Consider the following 18,466-nt stretch of genomic DNA (forward strand, 5'->3'; position numbering starts at 1 on the left):
GACAGGGCATAGATGATGGGCAAGGGTAGTTTAGTTCTTAGTAAACACCCAGAAAACCACCCTCACTCACCCGAAGGGACTAAGCCAAGAACTCCGGCTGCTCTTGCCTTACCTCCACTAAAGGAACAGCTTTCTGCCTTTCACCAATCAAGTCTCATCAGTCCTCTGACCTCTCATCCCCCCCTCCCCACCGCCTTCACATCTGGCCTACACAGTGAGACTTGCCTTTTGAAAACACAAATCTTTTTTTTTTTTTAAGATTTTATTTATTTATCCATGAGAAACACAGAGAGAGAGAGAGAGAGGCAGAGACACAGGCGGAAGGAGAAGCAAGCTCCATGCAGGGAGCCCGACATGGGACTTGATCCCAGGTCTCCAGTATCAGGCCCTGGGCTGAAGGCGACACTAAACCACTGAGCCACCCAGGCTGCCCTGAAAACACAAATCTGATGCTGTGGGAAATTAAAACTTTATATGACTGGATGGAGCGGGTATGAGTGCACAGAGGGAAGGCTCAAAGATCATATGCATATAAATTAGGAAATTGAAAACATGGGTTCTTAGTTGCTGTTGAATCAGCTTCTTGACTGAAAGGAAATGCAAGACTGCTAAATGAAGGTAAAGAGATAAAGAGGGGGAGAGTAATAGTAAGTGGGGGTATGAAAATAAACCAGGGTATAAGAGGTCAGAAGATGCCCCCCTCTCTCCATAGTCCACACACCATGTAATTGATCCAGAGAATCTTCAACATTCCAATGCATATTCTTTCACTGTTCAGTAATACACATACTCACATATACAATTTGTCTCTTAAAAAAAAAAGCTTGATAAATTTTGTTCAAACTCTTTCACTAGCAATTATACTTTCTTTTAAAAAAAATTATTCTGTCCGGGCACCTGCGTGGCTCAGTGGTTGAGCATCTGCCTTTGGCTCAGGGAGTGATCCCAAGGTCCAGAGATGGAGTCCCACATCAGGCTCCCCACGGCAAGCCTGCTTCTCCCTCTGCCTGTGTCTCTGCCTCTCTCTGTGTCTCTCATGAATAAATAAATAAAATTTTTTAAAACAAAATTTATTCTGTGGAATAATTAACACAAGTGTAAAAGCTATAAGAATGTCAAAGTTGTTTATAATAATGGAAACTTGAACCTACTCAGATGGAGAGCTAGTTAGATAAAGTCCACCAGTGCAATCCTATTATGCAGCTGTTAAAAAGAATGGGCCAACTCTATATGTAAATAGTCTTAAACATGGAAAGATTTCTAAGTGAAATGTCAGGTTTAAAAGAGTATGTAAATCATATAGCCACAATTTTGCTTACAAAGTTATACATATACACACTTAGATACATTTATGTATACACACATATATGTACCACAAAGATACATCAAAATATAAAAAGTGATTATGAGATGGGAAACAAGAGTGAGACTATTGGGAAAAGTCCTAACTTATGTTTGAATTTTTTTTTACAAGATCTTCAAGAGAAGTGTTTTGAATTGAACATTTTTTTCTTGGCAAAGAGATAATTAGTTACTTAGTTTGAAATGGATAATTAAATAGGATTTGCTAGTGTACTTAATCATATGCTGTCAAATATTGTCTGCATTATTTAGATTGCAGTATAATGCAGTTTGTGGATATCTAATTCTCAAAATCTTCATGTTATACCAGCATTCATGAACAGAGCAATGAAAGAATGGCTGAAGAGCTATCTAATAATAATGACTTCAGCTTAAATTCTTGAGTGTATCTATATGCCAGCCACTATACTGAGGCTAACCTTACCAGCAGATACTGATTTTATTGTCTTCATTTTATGAAGCTTAGAAAAAGCTAGTAACCTACCAATATTCACAAAATATTGGCAATGTGATTCAAAACCTCAGGTTTGTCTGATGTAGCAACCATACCTTTACCCACTATAATTCACTGTCTTCAGGACTGAATCCAGGTAGTCTTACCTGAATCCCTACATGTGGCCTGTTGAACCATCATAATATGCTGTTTTTCAGTTCTCATCAATTCTGCTTATGAATTATAAAGGTCACACAATCATATGCACAGATTTCAAATGTGCAGTTTTGATGAGTTCTAAGAAATGTATATACTCATGCAATCATGACACCAATAAAGATGCAGAATGTTTCCATCAATCCAAAATGTTCTCTTGTGCCCTTTCCATCCAATTTCTCTTCTAATGCCACACAGAGAGCCCCTTTTCTGATTCTGATCACTCTGGCTAAGTTTTGCCTATTACATAACTTCAAACTTCATATAAGAGATGCAGAGTAGGGACTAGCTTCTTTCAGTCAGCTTATTTTTGAGATTCATCTGTGTTGTTGCATACAATAATACTTCATTCCTCTTTATTCCTGAGTAATATTCCCCTGTTGAAAAATACCATAACTTCTTATCTACTCATCTATGAATAGCAGTGGCATATTTACAGTTTTTAGCTATTGTGAATAAATTTGCATGGTTGTACAAGTCCTTTTGTGGCTTTATGTTTTCATTCCTATTACACATATAACTATGAATGAAATTGCTGGGTCAGCATATATTTTACTTTATAAAGAACTAATACCAGTTTTCCTAAGTGATTATACTAATTTATATATACCTCCAGAAAAGTTTGAGGGTTCAAGTTTTGATAATGTTTTGGTGTTGTCAGCCTTTTTAATTTTAGCAATTTCAATGGAAATAGAGGGGTATCTCACTGTGATTTCAATTTGCAATTCCCTGATGATTAATGATGTTAAGTATCTTGCCAAGTGCTTATTGGTCATTCATATATATTCTTTTTGGAAGTGTCTGCTCATCTTTTGCTAATTTTTATTATCTTTTTTATTACTGAGTTGTGTTAAATCTGCTGTTAGTTCTATCCAATTTTTCTTTTTAATTTCAGAGATTTATTTTTTAGATATTAAGATTTTCATTTGGTTTTTTGGTTCTTTTACTTATAATTTTCAGAACACTCCTGAATTTTCCCCTCTCCTCACCCTGTTTTCACCAAAATGCCTTCACAGATTCTGGATTGTGGTTTGAACATCCTATCTGCCAATTCCAATACCTGTGTTAGCTATGAATTTGTTTATATTAACTGATTTTTCCCATGACTCTGGGTCACATTTTCTTGTTTCTTTGCATGTCCAGTAATTACTGATGACATATAAACATTGTAAATAGGTTGTAAAGGCTTTAAATTATCTTCCTCCAAACAGCACTGAAGTTTGCTCTGACAAACAATTAAATTACTGCCAGGTAATATAGTGGCTTAACTATAGGCTTTGTTAAGGTAGGTTTAGCTAGTTTTTCCTTTACTTTTAGGATATGGTCTTTTCTCCTAAAGCATGAGCATTCCAGAACTTCAATGGAAAACTCAAGATGTTTGTCATATCCCTCTAACTCGGGAGAACTAAAATTCTAAATTCTATTATCACTGAAGTGAGAAACTGAATGTTCTGCTCTGTTCTTTCAGCCTTCTAGTTCTTGTTTTCTTCCTGGGTTCCTTGGACTCTTTATCTGTACATGTACAGTTTAAGATTAGACCTTTAATATATAGATTAGACCTTCATATATAGATTTGGGGACTCCCTCCTCTGTGACTTTCTCTCTTCAGGAATTCTAATCTCAATTCCTAGTTATTCTGACAACACTGAGTTCAGTCCTGCGATTCCTAAAGTCAATAAAACTACAGTTTTTTGTTTTCTTTGAGCCCTATCAGCCACTTCCTATATGGGACCTGGAGAGCCCTTAGGGTCAAAGCCATTTAAAATGCGGATTTCACCAAGTGTGGTTTCCTTCTTTTGAAGGTTGAATCCTTTTTAGTTTCAGCTTGTGTTTAGATGCTCTCTAGTGCCAATAAATAGTTTCTGTCGTTGCTTTTATATTTTATCAAGAATTTTAAATTACTATTAATAGGAAGTCTACTCTGATACAAGCTAGTCTGTCATTAAAACCTGGAAGGAAACACATAGCATTTTCTCTTGGCTATGCTATCATATTATTTTAGAGCTATATGTGGCCCTTGGAAAAGAGCACCAAAGAAAAAGAAATGGCATTATCTATTGTATCCATTCTGTAACTTAAAGTGGGTTGTTGTGTCTTTGAAAGAAAATATAAATAAATAAATTAAGTAAGTAAGTCTCCATATGTACAAATACAGTATAAGGTTTTAAAATTCTCTAACCTAAAAACAAAAAAAAAAATTCTCTAACCTATTGTCAGTTCTTTTGCTAGACTTCTTTTTCCTAAAAGGCAAATCTGACTTTACCATTTCCATACAAAGTAATGTTTGCAATTCCCCATATCTCACATTATAAAACCTTTAATTACAAATTATGGTCTTTTAGACCCTTCACAAACGTGGTTCCAACTTAACTGTCCAACTTCACACTCTCACTCCCTTGGCATCATCTACTTTGATACATCTAAATCGTCACCATTTGTTAAACACAACAACACTTTCTTTACAAAGTACTCTCTACCCAGAATATCCAGCCACCCCTCATTTCCTGTTTAGCAAGGTCCTTCTCCTTATTCAACTTCTAGTTCCAATGTTTCCTCCTATAAAAAGCCATTCACAACATTTACAGGACGCAATAATGCCTTTTTACATACCCATATTCTGGCTTGTACTCTTATTTTCATACTTATAAATTGTTTTATAGCTATTTTATAAACATATCAGACTGGTTATATGCTAAAAAGTCTCTCTCCTTCTTTAGTCATTTAGCTCCTTGAGGGTGGCTAATTCTTTTATATTCCTAGTTTTTGTTTTTGTTTTTGTTTTTGTTTTTTTAAGATTTTATTGCTTATTGGAAAAGCAAACAAGCAGGAGGGAGCTGCGGAAGGAGAGAAAGGCAGGACCCCTGCTGTGCAGGGAGCCCAACACTGGGTTCAATCCCAGGACCCCAAGATTACAACCTGAGCTGAAGGCAGATGCTTAACTGACTGAGCCACCCATCTTAATAACTGACTTTTTGTAAGTGCTTAATACAGTTGAACTAAATGCATCTAAATTTAAGAGGAAAACTAGTATAGCTTTTTTTTCCTTTTTTTAAATAATAATGAGGAAGTAGGCTAGTCAAATCCAAAGAACCAGAAATGAAAAAGCAAAGTTAAATACACAGTCACCATGTTGTGGTCACAAATCTAGTGATGAGTTTCCATATTAAAAGTGTTAACAGGGGGATCCCTGGGTGGCGCAGCGGTTTAGCTCCTGCCTTTGGCCCAGGGCGCGATCCTGGAGACCCGGGATCGAGTCCCACATCGAGCTCCCGGTGCATGGAGCCTGCTTCTCCCTCTGCCTGTGTCTCTGCCTCTCTCTCTCTCTCTCTCTCTCTCTCTGTGACATAAAAAAAAAAAAAAGTGTTAACAGTTCACAGAATCTGAAAATTCACCCATTTCCCTCAGGTCTGAGGCAGCCCACTAAAAAATATGCTCCTTTACCTTCCCTTTGGGTCAGCCTACAAGGCAACTGGCTGAGTAGTAGCAAGATGTGAGATTTCAACACAGTAGCACTTTTTCCATTTCTGTCACTCCCAGTCCCCGGGTAGGAGGGGATAGAGGACCAACAGTCAACACTTACACTGCCACAGAAGATACTCAGACTGACCCAAAATATCTAACCCAATTACAACTAAAATACAAAACCAAAATCAACCAATCAAAAATCCCAAGACCAAAAATCCAAATGAGAAATGAAAGATGACCACAATTTTCCAGAGAGCAATAGGATTACTGATGTCTCTCATCCTATAAAAGAACTATTCACATAGGAAAAAAGAAAAGATGACTAAGCTCCATAAATAAATGTGTTCACTGAAGTCTACTTATTTTTCTTTCTGATTATATAGATAGAAATCAATTTCCAGCATCTCTGTAGTTATATGAGGTCATGAGTTTGAATTCTGTTCAAAGGAGTATCAGCAAAAATGATGTAACTACATTTATGTACAATCCCTAAAAATCCTGTACACAGTTCTCCATATCGTCTTCTGTTATCTGTAGGCTGCATGCAGAGGATCCATTGGAAGACTCTAGGAGATGGTTCAGCAACTAAACAGAAAGTGCCCGAATCCTTAAATGACTGTGTGGAACAGAGCTCCACCTCACCCCACTTCCTATAGTGTACTGTCACTACCATGATAGACAAAGCTTTTTAATGTAAAGCCACTGAGATTGTGGGATGTTTGTAATCAGTAGTTACCTTGACTAATACTTTTACTTCTATTATAAATACTCCAATGATAATTTTCATTCAGCTTCATTACTGCTATATTTTATTTTTATTTATTTATTTATTTTAATTTTTTTATTTGTTTATGATAGTCACACAGAGAGAGAGAGAGAGAGAGAGAGACAGAGGGAGAAGCAGGCTCCATGCACCGGGAGCCCGACGTGGGATTCGATCCCAGGTCCCCAGGATCGCGCCCTGGGCCAAAGGCAGGCGCCAAACCGCTGCGCCACCCAGGGATCCCCATATTTTTTAAAGTTTTATGCAAAAAATTTCAGATTTTACTACTTGAATGAACATATTATCTTAGCCAAGTTAATTTCCTTAAGTATGCCTTAGATTTCTTAATTACGCTAAACACTGAGGACTATGAACACCAAAGCCAGACTGTCCTCTTCATTCAAATAGTTGTTCCTCTTGCTTTGTGATTGAAACCAGACTAATAGAAGATGAAAGCTGAGGACTGCCTAAAAAAAACTGTCTGTGATATGATCAGCTAGTAACGGAGTGAACACTGAGGTCACTCATTAAGCTACTCTTCATCAGGGCTAAGAGGAGTCTGCTACAACTTCTTCCAAAAAAACGGGTTATCTGCTGTACTGACACACCGCCATTTACCATCCTGATAGCAAGGCCAAAGGGTTTACAGGTAGATGGTTAACTAAGGCAAAGGTCTTTAACTCCTGGCATATTTCCTCCAGTTATCCAACAACACCTAAATCCTGAAGACTTCAGCCTATTATACAATTTTGGTTAGGTTTCCTTACATCATAGTGTAAAGAATTAGACTGTCTCCAGATGGGGTAGAAAGATGGGTTTTGGTTGTGCTTGAGGGGGGGTAATTATTTTTTACTTCTGTCAGTAATACCTTGGGGTGTAGAGTTTGAGTATGTTTTTATAGGATTGTCTTAACCACTATTTGAATAATTAAAATAAAGACAAAAAGATGGGACATGAAACCGCATCAGTTTTTCTGACCTATGATTCATTTTACCCCATACATTCTAATCTGCCTTTCTGGCCTTCCTCAGGTAAAGCTCTCCATTTTATACACAGATGAACAAATTGACCCTGAAAATAAGAAAGAGAAATCAAGCCACAAAGCACTGAACAGGAATCCATCAGATATAGTAGACCAGTAAATATGAGCTAGCAAAAAAAGAACCAGGGAAGATGTCTAAACATGTGTTTTGAAAAATACTAAACATATTATTTAGCAAAATCCAGTTATTTTATAAATTAGCTCTATGAGTTCTCTGTCTTACAAAGACACATTTTTAAACAGTTTTTAGCAAGGGGTATTTCGAAGTTCTTCAATCTATACATATTCATTTAATCTTCTTTTGTAAATAAAAGGCAATAACTTAATCTAAAAGCAGCCACATGAATCACATTAGCCTGAAAAATAAGAGACTCTCTCACTGAATGTATCTTTTAGAAGCCCAAGAGAATACAACCGAGTTCTTTCCAAATCAAATCAACATAAATTTATTAAACAAATACCTTGCACAAAGCATTCTGCAAGAAGCTGTGAAAAAATCAAATAATGATAATAATATGTCACATCTTTTGAGGATTTACTATGTGCTTTCTGGTATGCTAAGTGACTTGCAAGCTTCCCCTGTATAAGAGGCAGTGCTGCAAAGTGGAAAGAGGATGGGTCTAGAATCAAAAGGCAAAGGTTTGTGTCCCAGTGCCACCATTTAACTTCCCATACTTTGATTTTCTCATCTGCAAAACATGGGCCCTCCATAGGACCTCTCTTCAAAATCATAGGGTTTTTGTGAGCAAATGAGTTATTACATGACAACCACTTTGATTAATTGATTTGGCATGTAGCAAGATGTAGTAAATGTTGGTTATGTCATTACAATTAATTATCATAAACTTTTTTACAGGTAGGAACTATCAGGATGACTACTTAACAAAGGAGAGGATGTTAAGGAGTTAGTGCAAGATCACATAGAAGCTGGGTCAGAATCCAAGTTTGCTTGAACTTAATCTATATTCTTAATCCTTATTCTCTCTTCTTATCTCCATTAATGCAGATAAGTATAGCCATGGTCTCTTCCCTTGGGAGGCAAGTGAATAGGACAGAAAGGCTTAGGAACCATATTTTCACTGAAATAAAAAGTAGTTGGCAATATAAAGAATATCTTAGTTATGGAAATACATCTTTAATAGATCAAAAAATTAAAGGAATATGTCACATGTTAACGTGTTACATTTCATAAAAATCCTTTGACAAAATTACAACATATTTCATTCTCAAAACAATCTTACAAGGTAGTCCTGAACTTTATTACTTTTCCCATTTTATAGCTGAAGAAACTCAACCAATGCAAGAGAAAATGTCTCAGGTCATCCACCTGTTAAGTGGCAGATATGAATTCAAGGTTTATCGCTCTTGAAGTATTGTCAATACAACCTGGGAAGCCTGAAAAAAAAAAGTGGATTCCTAGACCCAACCTCAAATCTAGAGGATCAGTCTCTCTCGCAGTGGGACCCCAGAATCTGCATTTAATAATCTCAGATAATATGGATGCACATTACCAACTGAGAACTTTCAGCATTCCTCCTCTAACTACCTTGTTTTCTTGACAAACCTGCAAAGAGTGGTGAGTGGTTGGGTCTGTGGCAAGTAATCTGAGAATTCACTAGATGCACAAATTCACAAGTAATGGCTCTACCAAATCAGAGGATCCCCTTTAAATTTAATTACAGCTTCACTCCCCCATGAGTCCTAATCAAATACTGAAAGAAACCCTGCCCTTAACAGCTTACTATTAGAGCAAGCAATATTAACTGGAACTAGAAATGAACTCTAGTAGCAAGTAGGATTTTTAAATGCTATTTCACTCAAAGATAGATACAGTAATCATGAAATTCCTTGGGCATAAAGAGGTCCTTGGTGTATGGTTTCCAAAGTAAGGTTACAAGACATCCATACAGGGGATGGAAGAATATATTCAATCTTTTCTTGATATTTATATTTTTTTAAAAAGATAAGAATGAAGTTCAAGTTTACTAATATTTAACACAGAGATTGACAATAGTACCTGTAACTAATTTATAAGTAAACACATAAAATTTAAAAGTACATGCTCAAAAATTTAGTACTGAGAAAGGTACTAAATTAAAGTACACAATTAAAAAACAAATTAAAGTCAGTAGACAAAGTGATGAACAGGGCTCTAAAATCAAACTGCCAGACTCTATCACTTAGAGTTTCTACATCTATATAATGGGTATAATATTATTATCTACCTTCCAAGGTTCTTATTCTAATTAAATATGGTTACATTTGTATAGTGCTTACCCTGTATAGTGCTGTATAAGTGCTCAAAGAATGTTACTGTGGTAGATATTTCTACTAGTGCAATTGCTGCACATAAAATTGCAACAATTATTCCCATTTTTGCATCCATGCTCTTGGAAATGTGACTCTGCAGCTCTTTCCATCAAGAAATAGAATCTGTTTCCCCACACCCTAAATCTAGATTGCTATTATAATTTGCTTTGGCCAACAGAATGAGACAAAAGTAATCCTGTGGTAGTTCTAGGCCAGAGGCCTTTCACAGTTTTGCTCAGCAATCATATAAATAAGCCCAGGCCAGTCTGCTGAACAGAAAGACAAGCTATCCCAGCTGAGGCCATCCTAGACTAGTTGATACTCAACTTTCCTAGCAACTGACCACAAACATATTTGTTAGAATTGTCTATGAGAAGAACTGTCCAGCTTATTGGTGAAACCATAGAATTGTGAGTTATAGAAATAGTTGTTTTGAGCCAACAAACTTTGGGGGCGATCTGTTTCACAGAAAGGCCACCATTATCAGAAAAAAATACAAAGCAATAACCCACTCTCAAGTGATGATACAAAGGAAAAAGTTTGAATAGCTGTCCTAAACTCTTAGGAAAGAAAAACAATATAGCTGAAGTAATCAGGTGAATGGTTGATTTCATTAGAGGTCACCTGTAGCCTGCACAGAAGATTTATGTGTCAGGTAGTAAATCGCATCAGTGTTCCCTCTAGGGAGGAGAAGAAATATCTGTTAGATAAAGCAATACAGTGACAAGGAGATCCACATCTTGAAGCTTCACAGATTCAAGGAATTAAGCTATCTGAAACAGCCTTGGGCTGACTTAAAATTTAACTTCTGTTATGAGCCTCCTGAGTTTGCTGGTCAATTTGACTATTAGATCTTGGCTGTGATCCCAGTAGAAAATTATGAATTTAAGAGAATAAAAACTGACACGTTTCTTAGCTCAGGAACCTGGAGCAATTTTCAGCCAAGGGTCACACACCTAGCTTTCTTTATCTCTAAAAGTTTAGGGACCAATCTTTAAAAATTAGGAAATACTTCTATCTCCTAGATTCTAAGACCTTGCTAATTGTGCAGATACCCAAGATGACCTGTGTGAGTGTATCTCATTGTTAAACTTGAATTCCCAAGTGAGGATAAAAGAGTATGTCTCAGAAACAAACAGACTTTCCAAAATTTTTCTTGGGAAAAAATATGAATCAATGACTTCTAACTCATCATTAGGTTTGAGATTGAGAAAGTCAAGTTGATTAAAATCCTATTCATATTATAATAAAGATATATTTAGTCAATGCTAACTTCATGGTAAACACATTACTTAAGATCTATCACATGCATTTCCTTCCACATACCTAAGTTCACTCTTAAAAAAAAAAAATCCTTGACCAAAGAAAATGTCATTATGACATAGATTACTTGTTGTCTATCCATTATCAATTCTTTTATTCCCTACTAGCAGAATCCCTATATTGATGGGAGAAGCTATATGCTCAACTAAAAACCTGGATCATTTTTACCAGCAGCTCTTTAAAAAATGAAAAAGATATGCATGAACAACTTAAATGGAAAGGGATGCCATTAAGTGCATTTCCAAGAAATCTCATTATAGAAGGTTTACTTACACAGTAGATGTATGTATGTATGTATATATGTATCTGTCTATCTATCATCTATCTATCTATCTATCTATCTATCTATCTATCTATCTATATTATCTACTGCTACTACTATGAGGCTTTCTTACTGTTCTACTGCTAGTGTCTTTCTTATTGTTCTCCTTTGAGACTTAAACTTCGTGGCCTGATTTCAGTAGTCACCTACTAAGAATGAACATGAAGGCTACACTCTGGTATGGAAGAAAGAACAGCTGGTAGGTGCCTGAATCTGTGATGGCATCTGTTGATGTCACAGTAGGACTACTTTTCATTCAATGGGAGACAATGGTTTTTGTTAATGAGCATATGTCTTGTGCAAGCCACTATTTGGTGTAAGAATGGGATTTCTGTAACTTGGAACCTAATGCCATCTTTAATGTTGTAGACATGCATTTTAATTTAGCTGAGACATGTTCCTTGAAGTTCTGGATGACTAATGTCTCTTTCATTACAGAAGTATTAATTACCAAGAAAATAATGTTCTGAGCTGACAAAACATTGGAAAGGGAACAGGAGGCAAAACTCCCAACTAATCAATGAAGGGGGCCAGGGCAGTGCTGACTACAACACTAAAGAACGAATGGCAGCTAGAAGAACCAAAATGTTCCAGTCAAACAGACATGTGACCTTAAGATATTTCATCAGCTGTCACTGAGGAGAGATATTTCCATCAGCAACGAGGCTGGATTTACTCAAGGTAGGTGCTACTAAAGAATCCAGAGAAGAGAACAAGAATCATAGTTCTCTGGAAGTCCACAGAAACAGTTTGATGTAGGGTAAATTTGCCATCGGAGATGACAGGGATTTTCAAGCAAATGATATATTATCTGGTATCTCAAAAGCTCTGTAATAAACCCCATTTCTTCTTCTTTTTTTAATTTGGCAAGTTTACTTTGGAAGAAAAAAATATCCAACTCAGCTCTTATTCAAGGGCAACTGCATTCCTCTAATCCAAGCAGAGACCCTTCACAAAAGAAATATGAAAAGGCAGGTCTTAACACTATACCTCTTGAAAGAATAACTCCTCAAAATAATCTTCAAATCTGATGTTAATAGAGTCTAAGCATTAATAGAATGTTGACCTTAAGTAAGGAAGAAATAGTAACTGTGGTCCTGGAGCAGCAGGATAATAGATCTGCTTCTAGAGTGTGGTTTTGCCTGGGTTAAAGGCATAGATTGTGCCCCTATTTCCAGATAGGTCTTCTGAATAGAGAGTAGGTCAAACAGAAATGCAGTGCCAGAGAGACCTCTCTCTTTCCAAGAAATAAAAAATGAGTCAACTTACATACTGCCTCTTGTATCAGAAACTTCCCAGTGGCTGGGGACAACACTAGGGATGATGCAGGTCAATGTTAACAGATGCTTCTAAGACAACCTCATTTGTTTTATCAAAAAATGAGACCTATGGAGAAAGGTAATCTTCCCTCAAGGAATTCAGCTTTTAAATTTCAATCGTGTCATAGAATCTTCTCTCCTTATTTTCTTCCTACATAGAAGTAAATATGTCACTTTGAGGTTCATACTCCCATCTGCTTCAGGAAATACTAATGGTTTCAAGTGAGATGATAAAGGATTAAAAATCTTTAGGACAAAAAAAGAAAATATCTTTGAACTTTCAAGTGGTTTTCTGAAGGAAAATGATAAAAGACTGTATACGTGTTTTTGCAAAAATGTAAAATCTTGACATACACAAAAGAGAATCTTTGTTTTGGTAAATTAAACTATTTGCCATTCACTCTGCTTGAGTATTATAAGGACTAATATATATCTCAATATATCTGTAGGTCTAGAGAAGAGATAAATAATAAGCAGCCCTTTCCTCCAAAGTCCACACATGAAGATGGCATTTATTGCCCCAATCCAAATATCAACTTTCTCTTCTCCCATTATTTATTTTCAAAAAAGAGCTTTGAGGGATAATCTTATGTGAAGAAAAAATTTAGGAGTAAAAAAACATTGTGACCATTCTGTCAAGCAATAAAATTATTCTTTCTTTTCAACTTTTTCTAGATTAAAGAAAAAGTTGAACACTCATTAAAAACTAATTTCTAGAAAAGGCTTGGCTCTTTTTTTTTTAAATAGAAAAAATCCAATCAATGTACTTTATAGTAGTTTAAAATTCACATGTAATCCCCTTATTTCTTTCTAGTAAAAACTGCAATATATGTGTGCCTCTGTGAATGAAGATTTTCCTTAACAATTCTAAACTCTAATGGGAATATACAAGCAAAAATTCTCAAGGAAAAATAAAAGAAAAAAGTACCACATATCAAATGAAATTTTGCACTGGGATCCCTGGGTGGCGCAGCGGTTTAGCGCCTGCCTTTGGCCCAGGGCGCGATCCTGGAGACCCGGGATCGAATCCCACATCAGGCTCCCGGTGCATGGAGCCTGCTTCTCCCTCTGCCTATGTCTCTGCCTCTCTCTCTCTCTGTGTGTGACTATCATAAATAAACGAAAAAAAAAATTAAAAAAAGAAATTTTGCATTAGAAAACAATATTTAATCTAAAATGATACAAGAACAGAATAGAATGGTGTCATATGTAATTTCTATAACAAAAAGTTCATTCCCATGTACATATTTAAAATATTTCTAAAAAAAAAATACATTGAGACCGTTTTTTCCAGAATATGTTTTGAAAGAAAGAAAGAAGAAAGAAAGAAAGAAAGAAAGAAAGAAAGAAAGAAAGAAAGAAAGAAAGAAGAAAGAAAGAAAGAAAGAAAAGAAAGAAAGGAAAGAAAGAAAGAAAGGAAGAAAGAAAGAAAGAAAGAAAAAAGAAAGAAAGAAAGAAAGAAAGAAAGAAAGAAGAAAGAAAGAAAGAAAGAAAGAAAGAAAGAAGAAAGAAAGAAAGAAAGAAAGAAAGAAAGAAAGAAAGAAAAAGAAAGAAAGAAAGAAGAAAGAAAGAAAGAAAGAAAGAAAGAAAGAAAGAAAGAAAAAGAAAGAAAGAAAGAAAGAAAGAAAGAAAGAAAGAAAGAAAGAAGAAAGAAAGAAAGAAAGAAAGAAAGAAAGAAAGAAAGAAAGAAAGAAAGAAAGAAAGAAAGAGTTATTTCTTTTGGGAATAAAAGTAGCAATTTGCCAAGTGGAACCTGAAGGAGGGTCCTAGTGCTAATCTGACCTGCAGGTGGGCATTCAATCCCCCAATTACAGGTCTGTTGTATTTTAATGCCAGTTAAGTTCCCCATATCCAGACCCTCAAAGGTGCCCTCCTCCTACAAGGTTGCTGCCAAAGGAAAATACATTTCTGGAAGCAAATGGAGCAAAACTTTCCATTTGTTTTCCTTTTCCCATGCAGGCCTCGTCGAAAGTTCTTGTTTTATGGCCTCTTCTAGACAAAGTCCTTCTAAACCTATGTGTTCCCTCTCCAAAACACTGGAGCTTTCTCACCAGAATGGCAAGTGAATGTGAAGAAAACTTCACAAAGTTTTCTGCTAGAGGAAGTTCTATTTGATAAGAACTTTTGATTCACATGTTCACCCACTAAAAATTTAAAAATGCAGGGCTGGACAACTAGTGCTGGCTGTGGGAGGGAGTAAATGGGTTCCTCTGTGCCAATAAAGAAAGTTTTGTTCATTCTTCAAATTCATAGAAAAGAGATTTCAGGGAGGAGAAAGCCATGGTTTGGATACTCCTGCAGCTCATCAAAATGCCTATTTTCTTTTTCCCCACTAGAAACATTTTGCCCCATCTAAAATGCTTTTGGGAGAAGTTAAAATAAGGCACATGTTGCTTTCCTCCACAAAGGAGCCTTGTATTTTAACATAGCACATGCATCCAACACCTCAAACGGTTTTGAAGAAAGCTGTGTTTATTATGTGGGCTTATGAAATAAAAAGTCCAAACTTTCTCATCCTGGAAAAATATGCAATGAAATTTACAGCCAAAATAAGGAAGCTGTGCATAATGTAACACTTGGCAAGAATTTTAATCAGTGGATTGGCAAGGCTGGATGCAATACCTCAGCTCCTTTCAGACATGTCTGAGTTTTCTTAATTTAAATACCACACACTGGGTCCGAGGAGACCATTCAGGAGACATTGTCCTTTCTTCAGGAATGCTGATGAGCAATACAAGTGAACCAAGAAAGGAGCACTGTTGATGTGATAACGGTTTCAACTTCTGGGAAGGGAAGATGGCGAGAGATAGACACGCTGTTATTGTACAGCAAAATAACACAGATTGACATTATGATAAGGCATTCCAGCCACATTACTTTAAGCAGGCAGAGATGCTTCCAGGTATCAGCCTGACTCAGTTTGGCTCTAAAGGGCACAATTCTGGACTTTGTCAGGAGTTTTCATGTAGGATTATTGTTTTCCCAACTGGAAAACAGCAGAACTATCCAGTAGCCCTCAATTCCTGAGCAGCCTAACAGCAATTCAAATGAGTTGAAAGTCAGGTCACATAATGTGGACCCAAACTGGACCATCTCAGAAAGAGTTATAATGTGATGAAAAGCTCCAGAGAACCTATTAAATCCACCGTCCTTGTCAGGATGGAACAAGAGCAATCCTGCCTCCACAGCCACAATTTTTAAAGGGCCCACTAAGAAAACATTTCAACCCTCTGCCATCTGGCACAATGCTCTAGGAATTAGTATCCAATATATCTCATGAAATGTCAGGAACCAAAATATTAAGAAGACTTAAAAGTTAAATGATAGAAATGTAAAGTATACAGTGTTTAGACTTAACTGTGTCACATGTATGGAGTCTTTTTCTTAAAAAAAAATCTTTGAAAATATTGCATGTCCTTAAATTTGCAAATGAAGCAAGGTATGGAAACACAAGATGTTTAAAAATGTTCTGCAATGAATCAGAACCATAGAAGATATATGAAGGACTGGGAGGACAATTCACTCCACTACATAGGAATCAAAGGTCAAGGGACACAGAAAGCTCCCAACCCTTTGTAAACTTTCCTGCTAAGAATATTTTCAGAAATTAATTCAGAAATATGATCTATTTAGAGAAAATGTTGATTACTTTTATGCTACTGTATTTCTTACTAGGCAATAAAGAATTTATATGTTATAAATACTAGGAACAAGTTATGATCTGGGGGATTACTCTGCTATAAGTTTTGTAAAACTAGAAATTAAAGTGAACACAGTTTGGGACACCATTACTTCATTGTTACTGCTGCACATTTGGCTCCTAAATCTCAATGAGAAGAGCAGAAAGCTGAAATCTTGGCAGGGCTGGGAAACCACACCTCATGGATTTTGTTCACAGTCTGTTTTAATATGGGCCCCGTAGAAAAGGAATCTACTTTTTTTTTTTTGAAGGACATTTAGGAGGACATATTTTTCTTTTAGCAAATAGCATAATGACAATCTTGATAGTTTCCATTGACAATGATTTTTGGAACTGATGAAAAATAAACCCAGTTTATTACCAGAGGGCTGAAGAAAATGGTACTTCCAAATTCATATGGAGTACCTGATACCTAATAACACATGGAGAATGTAAAGGGAAGTGTTTTTGAATGGAGAGATAAAAATGCCCTGGAGAATTTGATGACCAGGCCTAATGGCTGTGGGAGAAAACAAAATTCAAAGGGTGGATATAAATAAGTTAATTATACTAGGAAAGATGGCTTGAGGGGTAAAAAAATAATAATAAACTAATTTAGGAGCATAAAAATTATTTCAGTATGATTGATATTAGGTAAGAGTGCTTGACAATTAAAGAAAAAAAGAGTGAGACTTGAGTAATATAAAATCAGCAGGCTTAATATTTGTGGGAACTAGGCATTTCCAACTAAGGAGAAAGCAAAAAATATAACCAATTGGAAAAAGGAAAAAAGAAAGAAGATAGTTACTACTTTTATATGTCAATTTCTTTATCAAAGTAATGCTTAAATTATGTGATTCATTAAGTGAAGTCTTAGCACTCTTTTTAAAATTGTTTCTAATTCTATGTAAGCCTACCTCCCCCACTCTTCATCCATACTGCAGTTAAAAATAAATAAGTAAACTGTTCTTAATATCTTAACTGGTAATTCCCTCCTAAATTTTCACCCAGTTCATTCTGGCCACTAAGATCAGTAAGATGCTGTCCAATCAGTTATTTTTCTATTACCTCATTTATTCCTTTTTTTTTTTTTAACTCAGTGAAGACTCCTCAGACACCTACCATGTGCCAGGTACTACTCAGCATTGTGGATAGAAATATAAAGAAGCCTTGCCTTTAACAAAATGGCATCAGAGTTACATGTCATAATTGAGATATTTAGTTGCAATGGAATATTACTTAGTCATAAAAAAGAATGAGTTCTTGCCAACTGTGACAATAGGGTGTTATGCTAATTAAAATAAGTCAGACAGAGAAAGATAAATACCATACAATTTCACTTGTATGTGGAATCTGTAATACAGAACAAACAAACCCAACCAACTAATCAAAAACCAGACTCTTAAATAGAACAAACTGGTGATTCCAGAGGGGAAGTACGTGGGAGTATGGGTGAAATAAATAAAGGGGATTAATAAGTACAAAGTTCCAGTTATAACAGGAGCAAGTCACAGAGATGAAAAGTATAGCATAGAGAATGTAGTCATTAATACTGTAATTACGTTGTATGGTGACAGATGGGGACTACACTTATCATGGTGAGCACTGAGTAATGTAAAGAATTGTTGAATCAGTATGTTGTACATTTGAAACCAATATAACACTGTATAATAATTATGCTTTCATTAAAAAAATAAAATATCTAGCAAAGTTCTTTGCCCTTATATATCTGAGGATTTGTCAGTATTTCTCTGCTCCACTGCAGTCAGCACAGTCTGCCATGCAGGTGAAATCCTAACATTGTCTTTATGTGACTTCTCTCAGCCATGCCGGTATCCATTTGTTATCCCTCTAACTTTGGACAGGTTTTGTGAAAAAGGCACAAGTTCCAGATTCATAAAAAATGGGCAAATTTTTTATTCACCACTATTATTCAGGATGCTGAGGAACCTAGTTAGCTCCTTTGAGCCTGTCTTCTTATTTGTAAAATGAAAATAATAATTCTTATCTTTAAGAGTGTTTCTCAAGATTAGCTTGGCTCAAGCATGTAAAGTACTTCAGACATGGTAATGTTCATTAAATGGAGTGATGTAATCACTATTAGGTTCATCTTTTATTTTATTTATTTATTTATTTTTTAATATCAGGGTGCTCTTGCAGAGGTATTGGTTTGGAGGGGAATTGAAAAGGGTCAAGAGGTGGCCTTGGTCCCAAGTCAGGATGATCACTTTA

At 35.9% G+C, this 18,466-nt stretch overlaps 1 protein-coding gene and 1 long non-coding RNA gene across 7 annotated transcripts in view; one reads left to right on the forward strand and one right to left on the reverse strand.

Annotated features, from left to right (window-relative positions):
* Positions 1–18,466, reverse strand: part of MACROD2 (mono-ADP ribosylhydrolase 2) — a 1,929,479-nt gene that overhangs the window by 1,288,871 nt on the left and 622,142 nt on the right. The gene's annotated exons all lie outside the window — the stretch shown is intronic.
* LOC112673572 (uncharacterized) overlaps positions 1–18,466 on the forward strand; it is a 140,858-nt gene that overhangs the window by 79,342 nt on the left and 43,050 nt on the right. For 2 of the 3 annotated variants that reach the window (XR_007405542.1, XR_003144903.3), the window contains 3 exons: positions 8,562–8,857; positions 11,675–11,917; positions 13,370–13,681. This is a non-coding gene — a long non-coding RNA (uncharacterized LOC112673572). Of the gene's footprint in view, positions 1–8,561; positions 8,858–11,674; positions 11,918–13,369; positions 13,682–18,466 lie in introns of those variants that run through there. The other variant, XR_007405543.1, reaches the window with a different exon arrangement.

This window comes from Canis lupus, chromosome 24 (assembly GCF_003254725.2).
Source record: "Canis lupus dingo isolate Sandy chromosome 24, ASM325472v2, whole genome shotgun sequence".
Taxonomy (NCBI): Eukaryota; Metazoa; Chordata; class Mammalia; order Carnivora; family Canidae; genus Canis; species Canis lupus.